The sequence below is a fragment of the Lemur catta genome, chromosome 6, assembly GCF_020740605.2.
Source record: "Lemur catta isolate mLemCat1 chromosome 6, mLemCat1.pri, whole genome shotgun sequence".
NCBI classification, from domain to species: domain Eukaryota; kingdom Metazoa; phylum Chordata; class Mammalia; order Primates; family Lemuridae; genus Lemur; species Lemur catta.
In genome coordinates, this window is record NC_059133.1 from 89858632 (window position 1) to 89866028 (window position 7397).

At 34.2% G+C, this 7397-nt stretch overlaps 1 pseudogene; it reads left to right on the forward strand.

The window, feature by feature from the left end:
* Positions 1–275: 275 nt before the first annotated feature.
* Positions 276–6728, forward strand: LOC123640602 (annotated as a pseudogene).
* The last annotated feature ends 669 nt before the right edge of the window (positions 6729–7397 follow it).

Sequence of the window (7397 nt, forward strand, 5' to 3'; positions counted from 1 at the left end):
ATTTCCACTGAGATAGAAGTATACCCTGTACAAACCAGGTGCTATTAAAATGCTTGTATATAATTTAGTAAAATAAGAACAATTTTTATTTAATATTTTTGAAAGTCTATTAGATATATATTCTAGTTATCAATTCACCTTAGGCTAGCTCTGGACTTCTCATCAACTCTGGGAGGGTAGTAGGCGGAAATATTGCTTCATTCACCTGCCAGCATCCTTGTGGACTCTTCTTCACCTTGCAGACAAAGAAATCATCAAAAAACTCCCCCTGCATAATGCGAACTACTTTAGACTCTGAACAACATCCAGGTATGTTTTTTTAATCTAAATGTCCTATGCTATTTTAATGAAAGCAACAATTGTAGGTATTTTGTTTGATTATAACAGGGGCCTGATGTCTTATATTTTCCCAGACATACAAGAAATAGTGCTTTTAAATGTAATTAACAGAAAGAAATATCTGTTTTTACTAGATCAAAAGTATAATAAATCAAACAATTATTAATATTTTTAGGAGAGCTGGATAAGCTACTGGGTTGAAATGTGATCTGAGTGTATTTTGTGATTTTTCTACTAATACTGTATTGGTATTTCCAGTGATCTTTGAAAGTAGAATAAATCTCTTAAATAAAATTATAATCTCATTTGTTTTATGACATTATACATTAATTCTATGTTTTCTGTGCGAAAAGAAATCACAGAAGAGACAGAGACAATTTCTGTTGTGGACTTGGAACCACCTCCTGACCTTCCTCCTCTTCCTCCTCCTCCAGAAGATGAATTGGAACCAATTCCTGAAGGTACCAATGTGAATGGTAAAGTATATGTACAGGAGAGTTTATTTATTTATGTTCTCTCTTTGTTAATAGTAGAGTACATTTTCCCCTGGTTCTACTATTCTCTAGTTGTTACTATTTGTAATTTTCATATTTACACAAAGCATAGAGATTAGAATATTTTCAAAAGTATATAGAAGTAAAACAGAAGCATATTTGCTCCCAGAGATGTTTGGAAATTTTATATATTAAGGAGTATACTTAAAGGTAATAAAGAATTTATTTGCCCAAACTTAGACTTGTTTCTTTATATGAAACTAAGAGACTTAAACAGGTGACCAAAGTTTAAAATTTCGCAAATTTGTAAAAAATAAAAAAAAAAGAAAAAAAGAAAAACACTACTACTTGTTTGCCTCTTTCTGATCATAAACAACATCATTTAGTTAGGATCTCTTCAGCACTACTGACATTTCAGGCTGGATAATTCTTTGTTGCAGAAGAACTTTCCTGTGAGTGTGTGATGTTTAATCCCATCCCTGGCTCCTACCCACTGGATGCCAGTAGCACCTGCCCCTCAGTTATGACACCAAAAACGTTCAGATATTTACAACTGCCTGCTGATCATCAGAATTGCCTCTTATTGACAATCACTGAGTTGTATTATTCAGAAAATTAAAGAAATGCTTTGGACATTAGATTATCAATATAACCATTCTTTTTGGTGTCAGCTTTTTACCATGATCACGAGTGCAATTTTTCCATAATACAAGGAAATAATTTTTTACACTAGAGCATATATATTTATTTTGGAGGGAAATAACCATACCAACAAAAAGAATCTAAACAATGACATCTAGATGATTACTTTCTAGAATGTGGGAATGTAACATTTTATTTTTTATAGAATTGAAAACAATTACAGATATTGTTCAGCCTAAGAGCAAATCTGATTAAAATATTCCCTAAGATTTAGAGTAGTTCTTTTTGAGGGGAGTATGCTACTAGTCATCAAGTCCAGATAAGGAACTCTATTCTAATAATTACACAAACTTAACATAACCATTTTGCCATTTGATAATATTAATGGGGATAATGTAATATGAGCTGAAATTTGATACCTGGTATTTAAGGATACTTAGTAATGCTTGATGTAAAATTTTTGCCTGTACTGAGGATTGCCAAGAGCAATCTCAGGTTTAAGGATTCACTAGGAAGCCTCACAGGACCCAGTATACAGTGGTACTCATAGTTAAAATTTATGACAGTGAAAGGAAACCAAGCACAATCAGCAAAAGTGAAAATCACCTGCAGTGAAGTCTAGGTTCAAGCTTCCTAGGCGAACTCACCCACTGAAGTCACAGAGGTCACACTAATTCCCCCAGCAACTAGTTGCAACAGTGCATGTGACACGTTGCCAACTGAGGAAACTCATTAGAGGCTCAGTAGGTAGTATCTTTACTGGGCACTGATCACATGGGCAGCCAGAAGCTTGGCATGTGATAATTCCAGGCTTCCAGACAGAAAGCAGGTGTTCGGCATGAACTATGTTGTTTTACAAAGAGCGTAGGCATAGCAAGAAATTCTTACTAGTTAACAGTGGTGGGAACCTTCCCCAAATCTAAGCTTCCAGATGCCAGCCAAGGCCAACTTTGTCAGCAGCCCTTTCAAAGGAGCTGTCAGGACTGCTGTATTAACTCTTTTGTACACATCCTCTCAGGCGGTTTTTATTTTCTCATTTGGCCTAATAGTTCATAGCAATTCACACATTGGATATTAACTATCAGAAAATTCAGGATATTTTGAAAACAATATGAATTGGAAGATAATGATATTAATCTTGCAAATAACAGGTGTTCACATTGTTTTTGATTATCATTCTTTGTTTCTCAGCTTCAGCCTTTTCCCTTTCTCTACGTGGAATAATTCCTGTGACCCTCGGTATCTTCAGCTTGCTGCTCTTGCTATCGTGTGGACTCTTTGCTTATCAGTGTAAGTCTGATTAATTGAAGGAAAGGAGAGAATAGATTCTTTGTCAGATTATTGTATTTCTTTAAACATATTGGAAGTAATATTTTTTGGTAAATGTTTATTTACTGAACAGAGAAAAGGAAAAAATAACTGAAAATATTATAACTTTTTACTATATGGATGTACTTGAACTTGTGAGCTCTCAATAACTACAATGTATCAAAGGAGGTTATATTATTGCAATTTCTGCAGAAGATATTGAGAGTAATGAGTGATTATTATCATTAACATCACAACTTATTTAGAAATTTATCATGATGAATTTTTAACTGTCTTTACTTTGAAGATAGAAAATAACTTCTTTTATAATTTGTTAAAATTATCCATGCCTCCAGCAGTTTAAATTAAATCAATAGAATGTTTTTATCATTATTAAAATTATTTAAAAAATTTCATTTAAAAATAGTAGTTTCTTAGTGATAACATTAGTTTGAAACCCCAAATATTAAAATTTTGATTAGGAAGTGAAATTATACACATAAATTACCCAACAATGATGGTGTAAGATTTATCTGAGGACTTGTTTTTTATTGCTGTTGTCTGTTTTAATTGAGTTGAACCATGATTCTATTAATATAAACACATACATTCAGTTTTATAAGAAATTGAGATGATATTTCAGGTTTAGACATAGATTTTAGGAATAATAATGAATATAGTAGTCCCCCTTTATCCAGTTTTGCTTTCTATGATTTCAGTTACCAGTGGTCAACTGCACTCCAAAATATTAAATGGAAAATTCTAGAAATAATTTGTAAGATTTAAATTGTGGGCTGTTCTGAGTAGTATGATAAAATCTCATTCCATTCCACTTAGGATATCAATCATCCCTTTGTCCAGTATATCTATGCTGTATGGGTTACCCATCCATTACCATACAGAAAAAACATGGTGTATATACAGTTTGATACTATCTGTGGCTTCAGTCATCTATAATGGGCGTCTTGGGATATATCCTCCTCAGATAAGGGGGTACTACTGTGAATTAAAACATATTTAAACAAATACCTTTTTATAGTTTTAAAAATGTGTATGGGAAACTTCATTAAGAAAAAAACTATAAAAATTAAACTTCATAATCTAATAAGCTACTATTTCATAATTGAGCATGTGTTTTATACATGTTTTGAATTCTTGTTCTTAGATTTTCAAAGTGTTCAGGCATCAGAGAGCAAGCTGAAGAGTCTTAACCAATGGGTTGAGTCTTTCCAAAACAAAGCAGGAAACGTTTTCCAGGTCCCAGAAGTTCTTGACCAAAATAAAGGTAATGTTAGAGCTGAAACAAATGATCTTCACTGAATGCTAGATTGTTTTTCTTGTTGCAGCCCTTAATTGTATGGTTGCATTATGCAATAGGAATCCCTCTAATAGAGCAGCATGGTAGTTTTGATGGCTTTTTGGGTCTTTTAGTTCCTCATGTCATGTTCTGAAACCGAGTGACTCTCACAGTGACTCTCATAGTCTCCTATGCTAATAAATTTGCTAATTCACTGATTTATTCATTCATATTTATAAATGTGCATTTAGGCCAACCTGTAGGCTACTGAACAAAGATCAATGCAATACAAACTCTTCCCTTGGAGGATTAAAGAAAAACACAGAAACCAAAAATAAACCAAAGTGTCAAAGTGTGCAGTATAGGTATGCGTAAAATGTTTAGGGATCTCAGAAATAGAAGAACTTAACTATCTAAATAATGGTGTTTTCGTAGTTTCCAAATTCCTCCTTAAGGAGAGGAGTTTAAAATACCAGAGCAAACAAAAGCTTATTTTGTGCTAATTCAGTTGTAATATAAAAATAGTCTATGCTCATGATAAGTATTTTAGAAAGGCCTTATACTGAAATGTGTTTTTTTTGTTTACGAGTTGCTGAGCCTTTAGTGAACAATTAAATCAACCATTCCAGAGCTCTTTAATAGTCGATCACGTTAAAAACCAATTTCTAAGTACAGATGCACCTTGACTTAGGATGGGGTTATATCTGGTAGACCCACTGTAAATTGAAAGTACTGTAAATCAAAAATGCATTTAATGCGACCTAGACTGCTGAACCTCACAGCTTAGCCTAGCCCACCTTAAATATGCTCAGAACACTCACATTAGCCTACAGTTGGGCAGAAAGCATCTGCTAACACAGTGTGCTGCAGAGTACTGGTTGCTTACCCTCGTGGTTGCATGGCTGACTGGGAGCTGCTGCCACAGCTGTGGCCCAGTATGGTGAGAGAGTTTAGTACTGATTATCATCAGCCCAGGAAAAGATCAACTGTCTGGAGAATGAGAATGGACGCACTTGGGACTCTGACTTGGGGGGATGGGCGGGACATGGACAATGTATATGACCTGAACTTATGTACCCCCATGATGAGCTGAAATAAAAAAAAAAAAAATTCAAAATTCAAAGAACATTTTCTGTTCTTCGCATATCACTTTCTCACCATTGTAAAGTAGAATCATTGTTAAGTCAGGGATTGCCTGTAATTGATTGTTTCAGCCAGACATCAAACTAATTCAGTAGGGAAAAGAACTGGACTGGAATTATTGGTATATTTTGGTATTTGATCACCATCATTATATGACTTCTGAAATGGTACAAAAAACCGGGTTCAATGTGTAAGTCTTGTTTGCCCACATAGAAACCCTTCAGTGGTTCTGAAACCAGAGTGTGCATATAATGGAGACTCTACAGGACCTAAAGGCCACACAGGGTAATTTGGACATGGTATTATAGAATTCAGGGCTGGGAATTCAGAGAGCACAGAAGTAGAATTCCTAGTATCAGGCTCATTCTTCTTAGAAGGAATGTATGAAGCAACAGGCCTGGTTTGTGAGGTTCTGTGGCACTGAGCTATAAATAATGTTCTTTCCTAGGAGACAGGTGTGGACCTCCTCTGAACAACTGGGTGCAGTGCATGGACCACTGCTACCACCGAACTGTACAAATGGTTTCTTGGTTAAACTGTTCTGACCTTTGCGTTTCTTTGAATGCTACATTTTTAAAGACAGAAAGGAACAACTTGGTGGTGAGGTTGAATTTCACTCTTTACTTTGGGATATGAACATAGAGTAGGAACCTGCCTAAGGAGAGACACACCTGTGGCTCTAAAACAAGGGAAGGGGGCACTCTCTTGTGTGCCCTTTTCACTAATCTCTCCTTAGCATCTTCCATTTCAGAGCAGCTCTCTCTATTATTTTTTTAATTTCAAAAACTTTAGGGGATACAAGTGTTTTCCTCCATCAAGTACTTATCCAGTTATCACCTCCTCCATGAGGCCTGCCCTGACAGCACTAATTAGAATCTCAGCCTGTGCACCAGTGTCCCCACCAGGCACCCCGCTCTGGACTCTCTGTCCCTCTTACTCTCCTCTAATTTTTTCATAGCACATATCACGTTCTTACATATCATATACTTTCCATGTATGTTATTTGTTCGTATCTGCCCCAAACCTCCCCAAAGTAGAGATTTTTGTCATTTTTGTTCATTAATATATCTCAAGCTCGAAGCATAGGTACAAAGTTGAATAAATGATAAAGTGAGTTGAGAGAAGGAATTTATATTGTGGTGTAGAGTCCTCTTGAATATAAAATGTTCTGTTAGTTATCTCTTTATTCTTCTTTGTTTTCAATTCATGCTTCAAAAATGCACAGATGTTGCAGTACTAACATATTTTTTGATATTTTCATTTAGCAGAGGACGAATAATAGACTGCATTATTATTATGGTTCTTTTCCTCTTCCTTACATAAATTCCATATTTTTCATTTCTTATATACTTTTAGTATTAAGGGATCACTTTGTGTATTTTGTTTTCATGCAGAATATTATGAAGTTACTTTTAGTAAATTGGACTTGGATTGGCTTGTCTTATAAGGAAGAGAAAAATGAATGGAAGTGGGAGGATGGCTCCTCTACTTCTCCTGGCCTGTAAGTTTCTGGTATATAATCCAATTTCTTGTTTCTTTCTCAGTATCTTGGTCTCTTTTGCTTAAAGAGCTGGAGGAAATAAAGAAGATTCTTGGGGGCAGAATTTAGACCATTTATTTTTTGTTATTTTATATTATGCTCTCAGCAGTTTTATAAATCAGTCATTTATGTATTTCATAATTTATAAAAATATGACTCTATCATTGGGTGACTTGATTGATTATAATTTTTGATAATATAATATGGGGACTCCATTATACATGAATTTGGGGATTTTGGGGGGAAGAAGTATGGAATATTTATTCATCAAAGATTATAAGCCTTCTTTATAGTTTTAAATACATATTGTTAAATTGTTCTACAGAAAATGCATTATGACAAAAAACATAATAGCAAACTTCTCTGTGTGAATGGTAGATAATGTTTTAAAATTTTGATAGCTGGTTATTTTTATTTGGTTCTTTTTAGTTATATTCTGTTGATATTTACTGAGGCTGTTTTTTCTTACAACTTGTGTGAAATCTTTTGCCCAGTTTATCATATTTATTGTTGATTTCTTGGTATGAATTCCTTATATATTAAGCTTATAACCTCTCTTTCAGGCATATCTTGGTATTTTGTTTTTCTTTAGTAATTTGCCTTTTAATATTATTTGCTTTTATTATATAAACAA